Source organism: Myotis brandtii, unplaced genomic scaffold (genome assembly GCF_000412655.1).
Source record: "Myotis brandtii unplaced genomic scaffold, ASM41265v1 scaffold781, whole genome shotgun sequence".
Lineage (NCBI taxonomy): Eukaryota > Metazoa > Chordata > Mammalia > Chiroptera > Vespertilionidae > Myotis > Myotis brandtii.
Window position 1 is genome coordinate 562,623 of NW_005371136.1, and position 8,864 is coordinate 571,486.

At 52.1% G+C, this 8,864-nt stretch overlaps 1 protein-coding gene and 1 pseudogene across 1 annotated transcript in view; one reads left to right on the plus strand and one right to left on the minus strand.

The window, feature by feature from the left end:
• LOC106724266 overlaps window positions 1-297 on the plus strand; it is a 16,697-nt pseudogene extending 16,400 nt beyond the window's left edge.
• LIPC (lipase, hepatic) overlaps window positions 1-8,864 on the minus strand; it is a 132,379-nt gene that overhangs the window by 66,636 nt on the left and 56,879 nt on the right. The gene's annotated exons all lie outside the window — the stretch shown is intronic.

An 8,864-nucleotide genomic window follows, 5' to 3' on the forward strand; every position in this document is an offset into this window, starting at 1 on the left:
GAGAGAGAGAGAGAGAGAGAGAGAGAGAGAGAGAGAGAGAGAAACTGAAACAAAAGATACATTTAACAGGGTTACCCTTGGAACCTAAGCCCAACTGCTTCAGGAAAGGATGGTGAGCTGTGGCTTCACAGCAGCACATGTGGAAAGACCCACGGGTTTACTTGATTCTAATTTTCAACAGGAGGAAATACTATACAGTCTCTCCTACCAACCCTCATGTGATCTTAGACTGCATCGTTGGAAGCTTGTGTTTTGGAAAAGGGAGGTGACAGTCCTGTTCAAGTCTGTGCTGGTTAAGTGACAATGGGCATCACACTCCATCTAAGAGCAGCATGGGACCGCCAGAGCATGTCCAGAGGAGAGCAAGCACAATGGCGAAGGGACTAGAAGAGTCCCCCATCCTAGCATCATCAATACCACCATCTGCTAGTGCTTACATTTCACTCAACCACAATCAATGACATAGACACCATCTCCCCATTGTATATAGGAGGAAACTCGCCACAATTTGCATGAGGGAGAACTGATCCCCAAACCCACACTCCTTCCACTCTTCTTCACTGCCTGAGAGACTGTTGGGAGATCTAGGGTTTAGAACCAGAGCCGACCCCTTGCCTGGTCCCTATGGTCCAACCACCTTGTCTCTGTAATGCTCTCCTCTCCCACCTCCCGCGGGATCCTGCTTCTGTGTCTCTGGTACCGAATCAGACCTCCCTGATCACGACCCTGACATCCACCTCAGTTGAGAAGTGCTGATGCCTAGAAGACCTTTCATGACACACATCGTATTCACCCCAGAGCATAATTGACCATGCGTTACCCATCCTTCTTGGGCCAAAGCCATGCAGCTGTGACAATTAATCCACCAACAGGAAGACAGCTTTGGAGCCTGGGTGGCCAGGGTGGCTGGTGGGCTAGGCAGCCAGATCCGGGGCCTCGATGAGAAGTGGAAGCTTCCTGGAGAGACCAGAATCTCCTGGAGCTCTTTTTAAAACACAGCCACTGGGCCCACCCCAGAGTGTCTGGTTGGTTCAGTAGGTTCCAGGAAGGACTGGGGATCTGCATTTCTATCAAATTCCCAGGTGCTGCTGCTCCTGATGGGAGTCTCATACTTTGAGAACCACGTTGAGTCCATGCAGTCTCAACAGGGGTGACATGGTCCCCAAGGGGCTGAAAACTGGTTCTCGAGGGGGAACCAAAAATCTCACTCTTTTTGCTATAAAGTAGATATGCAGACAGTGCATAAAACAAGGGCATGGCTGAGTAACAAGAGATGGAGTTTGAGAACCACTGGACTAGCTGATAGAGGACACCATTGGTTCCTTTTTGTCCATGAGAGGAGAATTACTAAACCTGGTGGAGGGACACACAACTCCTCCCTGTGCTGCCACCCACTGATTCCTAGTCAATTGTAACCATAGTCGGGATCCATTCCAGGCCGAACTAAGCACCTGTTACGTGCAAGGCATCAGGGCTCCGTGGAGGTAGGTCACTGCAGGCGGGAAGAGCCAGGCTCTGTGGGGACTGAATGACAGACACAAGGTGGGGTCCTCTCTAACACACAGTTAGGTGGGTGGCTTTGGAAGGGGCTTGTACAGATGAGGTGTCTTGAAACCTAAGCTCCATCGGCTCCATGGCAGGTCAGCACAGTAGAGGAGCTGGTGGGTGGTGACGGCACTGCAGGTGGTGGCAGAACAAAGATGGCAGCCAGGCAGGGCTGGGGTACTGCCTGCCAGGGGTGTGCAGGGAGCACCTGTGCAGTTGGGGTGTGCAGTGGGGAGAGTGCCGCCCTGCTGAGGAGCCTGGGAAAGGTGTCCGGTGGGAGCCCTCGTTTGGGTTTGGGAAGAGGCGCACAAAAGGAGAAGAAGGGGAGGGCTCCTCGCACTTGGGCGCTGGGGAGATTTGCAGAGCAAGGGAGGGAGGCACGGACCAGGGGTTTCCATCGGATGGTGCCCAGGTATGTTCTGGGTGCTCACCCTGCCTGGATGAGAATACAGAGAAACACCATCCTCTAGTTCAGCGGTTCTCAATCTGTGGGTCGAGACCCCTTTGGTGGTCGAACGACCCTTTCACAGGGGTCGCCTAAGACCATCCTGCATATCAGATATTTACATTACGATTCATAACAGTAGCAACATTACAGTTATGAAGTAGCAACGAAAATAATTTTATGGTTGGGTCACAAGGGCCAGAAGGTTGAGAACCATTGCTCTAGTTGGTCACGGAGGCTTATTTGCCACAAAGGGCAGGAGCTGCATTTCCCAAGGTCTCTGGGCTCAGAGACCCCTTCTCCTTGCCCAGTAGCCACAGCTGACCCCCCCTTCCCCATCCAGTCCTGAGAATTAGCGGCTGCTGACAGATTGTGCTTGCTCAATCTGAACACTGCGGCGGGCGGGGTGGGGGAGTGGAGCGTCACCTGCCAGCTCTGACAGGGGAGCCATTGGTCATTTGGCCGGTGGCCGATTTGGATTTACAGCCCACTGGCCAGGCCTCCTCCGCGGCCCGGCTGCCTTGGAATGAGAGCTGTCTGTTATGTCCTCCCCGGTGGCAGCTGTAACGACTGCAATTTTCCCAGCGGACACCTCGAAGGAGCCGGTTATTTTTTAAAAGGGCAGTGCATTTGTTCCTCACGGGCTCCATCACACCCATCAATCAGGACTCACTCTAACGGGGAGATTTCTGCAGCAGGGCCGGGCCGCTCCTTAATGCACTTGGCTAGTATGGGTTTAATTTATGCTGAAACGTAATGGAGGGATTCAGAGTTAGCCTTCTCTCTGGAAAGATGTGCAAAAATTGATTTCAAACAGTCAATAGTCTTCTGTTTTATGAACCGAAGTCTTGATTTATAGTGTTTGGCTTTCTTTGTCCAGCGGGCAAGCCTGCTATCCTTTTCTGTCACCCTCTCCCTTCCTCCCTCTCTCATGCGGCGAGCTCTCACTCCACGCCAAGCGCTTTGTTGGGCACTGGAACTGAGGTTGAATAAGGCAAGGTGTCCAACTGTAGGCGAACACCAGTGAAGAAACAGGAGTCAGAGCCTCACAGGGAATCGGTGGGTTCCATAGAGAAGCTTTCTCAGCCTCAGAACGATGGGCATCTGAGACCAGATAATTCTTTGCTGGGGTGACCATCTGGTGCACCGTAGGGTGTTGAGCAGTTTCCCTCTTCCCCAGGTGTAACAACCAAAAATGTCCCCAGGCAGTGCCAAATGTTCCGGAGGGTTAGGGGCAAAATCACCCCAGCTGCCCACGGGGGACCCTGCCCTAGACTGGCCGCCTGACCGGACAGACCTGCCCCCGCGCTGCCGCAGTGAGCTGTGAGCAGCAGCAACTCTCTTCTCTCTTCAGGCATCTCTTTTCTTATTTGCAAAATGAGAGCTGGGAAAGATTTCCATCTCAATCCCATGAGTCTGAAAAGTTTGGAGTTGTCTGTGTAACATATTGGGCCATATGCTCTGGACAGGGAGGGGTAGGGTCTATGCTTCACCATACAAAGTGCCCAGCACAGAGCCTGGCCTCCATCAGCAAACACTCGCAGACGCTGACTGTGTGTAAAAGAGACAGGGCCTGAGATCAAGAAGTGGACATTCTCTATGGAGAGAGAGGTCTCGAGAGCCCTCCCCGGTCCCAGGCTGCCTGTGTTTGCATCCTGGCTCCGTCTCACACAGGCTGGTGACTCCCAATACCTTGCTTACCTTCTCTGAGGGCCACTTTCCTCATCTGTAAGATGGAGATGATGATAGTTGGGACCTCAGGGCTGTGGTGAAGATTCAATGAGGCAGAACAGCGCCTGGCACGCAGTGAGCGCTCAGTAAGGGGTAGCTATGGTGGCCGTGAGGATGAGGCAGACTACCCAGCACAAAGCCATGATGGTGCCACACCCAGCGTGTGACACACACGGGTGAGTCCTGCCAGTGCTCAGGAGGGAAGAAAACCCCACAGGGGAGAAATAGGACTATGAGGGGTGCCTCAGAAGGTTGCATGTGCTTTGTTTCTGGTGTGTGTGTTGGGGGGGGGGGGGCGGTGGGGTGGGGCTTTGGAGAAGGCTCGGAAGTACTGGAAGAATGATCGAGTCCTGGACAGCCAGATCTAAATTGCTCAGAGCAGTGTAGTGACCTGCCCGCGGCCACACTATGGCAAGGATCAGAGCCAGGATTAGCACTCTAGTATCTTTTTCTTTTTTAAAATATTTTTATTGATTTCAGAGAGGAAGGAAGAGGGAGAGAGAGATAGAAACATCAATGATGAGAGAGAATCATTGATTGGCTGCCTCCTGCACGCCCCCCACTGGGGATCGAGCCCACAACCCTGGCATGTGCCCTTGACCAGAATCGAACCTGGGACCCTTCAGTCTGCAGGCCGACGCTCTATCCACCGAGCCAAATCGGCTAGGCAGCACTCTAGTTTCTTGACTCCCACCCAGGGCTACTGTTATCTGGTCAGCGCTGTGGGGGTTCTAGAAACAAGCATTTCCTAGTGAGAAAGATCTCTGCATCCTAACTGTCCAGAGTTAAACCAGATCTTGTATTGAGAGCCCTTAGGACAGGCATGGGGCAGGGAGGGGTGGAGGGGTGGGTGATGTCAGCTGGGATTGAGGACACCAGCCCTGGGTGGTGTCCTATAAATTCAGAGAGTGCTGGGCTGATGCTTGCTTTCATCTTTCCTATGACACAGAAAAGGCAGGGTGGCCAAGTAAGTTGGATGAGGGAGGACATGTAAATAGGGGGACAGGTCATTTCCAAGCAGCGAGCAGCAAGAACTGCAGGCACCCTGTCTGCATTCAGGTGAGAGGCTAATTATCCATCAGCTCTCACAGGTCATTACGGCGGTCCTGCCCAAGCCGTGCCTTGCGGCACTTCATTGTCTGACGTTGGGTGTTGGCGATCTGAAACGCTCCCTGGCAGTGACTTACACGTGGGCCAGGCCTGAAGCTCACCAGAGCAGCAGCCCCGGAATGCGTGCCGCAGCTACTGCTAACAACGATGGAAATCACGCTGCCTTCCCTTTGTTCATGTGCCTTCATGGACAGTGCTGATCCCTGGCAACTCTTTTGTCCTCATTTTCTATAAGTGAAAGCTGAGGCCGAGTGAGGTTAACTGACCTCCCCAAGGGCGTATGGTGATAACCTGATACCTCCACCTGTGGGCCTCCTTCTGCTCTGTACCCTCCTGGGGAAGGCAGCCTCCGGGAAGGCCCCGAAGGTCCCCACCTCCTAGCATTCACATCCTTGTGGGGTCCCCTCCCACATGGCACCAGGGTGGGTCCGTGTGAACAATAACACACAGTGGAAGTGACGGCATGTCACTGCTGGGATTAGAGTGTAAAGGACTGGGCCTCTTCTTGTATGGTCTCTCCCTCTCCCTGATCTCTCTCTTGGGGGGGAGACGGCCACCATGTCTTGACTGGCTCTATGGAGAGGCCCCCATGGCAGGGAACGGAGCCTGCCAAGCACCCTCATAAGTGATTCTCCAGCCCCAGTTGAGTCTTGAGGTGACGGAAGCCCCTGCTGACTTGCAACCTCCTAAAAGACCCTGAGTTAGAACCCCCAGCGAGGCTGCTACCAGATGTCTGACCCTAAGTAAGTTGAGATAGTAAATGTTTGTTGTTTTATAGATGCTAGATTTGGAGGTAATTTGCTCCACAGCAATAGATTATTGGTGTATCCGCTATCCTGGACTGTTCCAGGGAATAAAACCTACTGCAGGGGATTCATCCCTTTTGGTTAACCGTGACCATCTCCACAGACATCTTACAAGGAAGGTGCCCCTGGGAGATGAAGTCACTACTTAAGAAGCATCCTTTTTTATGTTTACAGTGAGCCATTTATATGTGGCCATATATATTTTTAAATTCAGAACCATAGCGCCTAATGTACACATATTGGGCAAGACTCAAATATGGGTCCAATATATGTGGAGTCTTTATTGCTTGTCTATTTTCCTTTGTTCCTCATGATGCCCCAGTTTTGTGACATAATTTTTGCAGAATTGAACTTGAGCAGCTCACAATGATACGCTGGATCCCACAACCCCAGGTGCTTATCCAAACAAGCAGATAGAAAGCAGGCTGCGGGGGCGCATCGGGGAGGAACTGGACAGCAGAGAGGACCTCCTTGCCTTGCTATTCACGTGAGCTTCCTAATCATGTGAATTTTATTTTCCAAAAACATCTCGGATGAGGTTGAGGGATGCTTTGGGTCTGAAGAGGATGTGGGGTATCGCGGTGGTGGTGGGGGAGATGGTAAGAATGAGTTTATTTATTGAATCTGTTTTCTTTATGCCAACGTGAAAGTTCTGAATCATTGGGAGAATGGAAAAGCATAAAAAATGAAAGGCACCCGAGGGGGAAAAATGAAAAATAAACTTTGATGTGGTTCTGCAGACTGCAAAGGGCCCCTCGTTCCTGCTCACAGCTAGCTGTCTGGAGGAAAAGGCCTCATAAATAAGTCTTACTAAGGTGTCTGAGTGTGGATTTTGAGCCCATCCAAAGAGTATTTGCACTTAAGAAGGGTAGAAAGCTTGAAAACAAAGGAACACAAATAGAGGACTTCGGGCGCCCAGTAAAGATGAGGAGAAAGACATTGGTGGACCCCAGCACAGTCAGCTTGCAGGTCCGGGTGCCCGCACAAACACAGTGCGTGGCAGAGGGTGGAGGTCAGACTGTCTGAGTGGGAATTTGGGCCCTTCTGGCTGTGCGTGGTCTTGGGCAAGTAATCTAGCCTCTCTGGATTGTCCTCATCTCTAAAATGGGATGCAATGGAAGTTCCTACCTCACACATTTAGAGTGAGATAATGCTTAACACAGACCTGCCACACAGTAAGACTAAAGGTTAGCTATGACAGCTATATTATGTTTTATTATAGACATGTAATAGTGATATTAACTCCAGCAGTACTAGTTAATTATAGTAATATTAGTATGTTACAGCTATATAATAGTAATGCCTAGAAAGCCTCCCCGGTCATGAGCAGAGAGCACAGTTTAGGTTTCACACACATGCCTGACCGCCCCTCCCCCGCCCTTCACAAAGCTGAGCAGACAGACTGGGGGATCTTGCAAGAACTGAGCGCCAAGTGGGCCCACCATGTGGGTGAGGGTGGTTGTGCTTCTGGGAGGAAGGGTTGGGGAGCTTCCCCTGCTGCCAGAATCTGGGTGTTACCTCTGAACTTGGCACACACAGTCTCTCTCTGGACAATGGGAGCTCTGTGGCTTGCTGGGACCGAGCCAAGATATCCAACTGGGTCAGCAATGCAGCCACAGAGCAGGCTCCCAGCTTCAGGTCATGCGTGAGAATGTGGGCACGGAGGCCTCCCAGCCTCGGGTCTGCGGGCACCCGGAGGGTCGCCCTGGAATCATGTGGCAGGCGGCCTTTCTGGGACCACTGAGCTCTCACTGGGGTACAGTCCTGCACCACCCAGCCCTCCATGATGACCGTCTGTGGTCAGTCCCAGCGGAAGGGGCCTGTGTGTCCCTGGTCAGGCAACAGTGGGTTCCCACTAAAGCCTGAATCCCTGATTCTTGTCCCCGAATGACTGGCCAAAGGGCGTACAACTGTGGAGCTGCTGCTGCCTAACGTCCGGTTACAGAACTGTAACCAGTCCTTAGCAGAGATATCACTTAGGAATTTGCTTGCTGGCCCGTGGGGGTGGGGTAGAGAGGAACAGACTAAACTAACCCTGGCACCTCTTATGTGCCAGGTCATCTGCCAGGCACCCCACATTCCTTTTGTCTCTTAATCCTCACAACCAAGATAGCAGTAAAATTACTCCCACTTTACAGGCCAGAAAACTGAGGCTCAGAGAAGTTGAGCGACTTGCCCAAGACGACACAGCTAGTAGGAGGCGGTAGAGTCAGGATTGGGACCGTGACTGTGTGGCTCAAACCCTCATGCTCCACCACGCGAGGCAGTGCCTTGCTGCGTCAGGCCACTGTTGTTTCTCTCCTGGGCTTGGTGGGAGGGCATTGTCAGCGTCTAAGCTTCCAGCTTTGGGGCTTCTTGGGCTGTGCAGACAGGATGTCTGTCCTCGTGTGGCCATGCTGTCAGGAGCAAAGGACTGGGCGGCCCTCCCTCCTGGCAGGGTTCCCTTTCCCGGTTCTTAACGGGCTCCTTTGTTCCTTCACCTCTAGATTTTAGGGGATAAATTTGAGAATGACTTCGGGGCTGCAATCTAGAAATCCGATCCCCTGTGAACTCCGTTTCTTCCCAGCTATTTCACCGGATCTCTCCCTCCTTAGCAGGCGAGCTGCGGTCAGGTCAGGCTTCACCTGCCTGTAATTATAGCCCTCTCACTGCCCAGCTCCGGGCTCTGAAACCTGGAGTTCTCACAAGTGCCTTTCCCCTCCCTAATCACTGGTTGGCAGCCATTCCTCAGAGCCCGAAGGAACAGGTACGGCTCCTCCTGCTGCCTCCCTCTCCCTGTTGCTTTGGAGATAAATCCGGGGTCCCACCCACTCCTGGCCCTGGGTTCAGAGAGCTGGAGACTGGGGTGGGAGAAAGTATTTCTTCATTGTGCATTGTTGTGTTTTAATTTATATTCATCTGGAGAGTGGCAGATTAGAGGTTGTGAAACCATTAGGGAAAACAGCTTCTAAAAATACAAGTGTTGCTAGCATGACAGGCCAGATTTGGAAAAAGGGCGTCTTGCGTTTTCTCCCGAGGTGAGAAGACAACAGAGTAATTATCCAATGAACGGTGCCCGCTCTCAGAGGTGCGGCCCTGCCAAACATTCAGATGCTTCTCCACCCACTCAGCTACAAAGGGGCATCCGAGGGCCCTGTAAACAACATTTCCCGATTAGCCCGAGGGGATCGCTGTTTCAGAAAATAAGCAGCAATAGTGATAGGCATGTAATAGTGATATTAACTCCA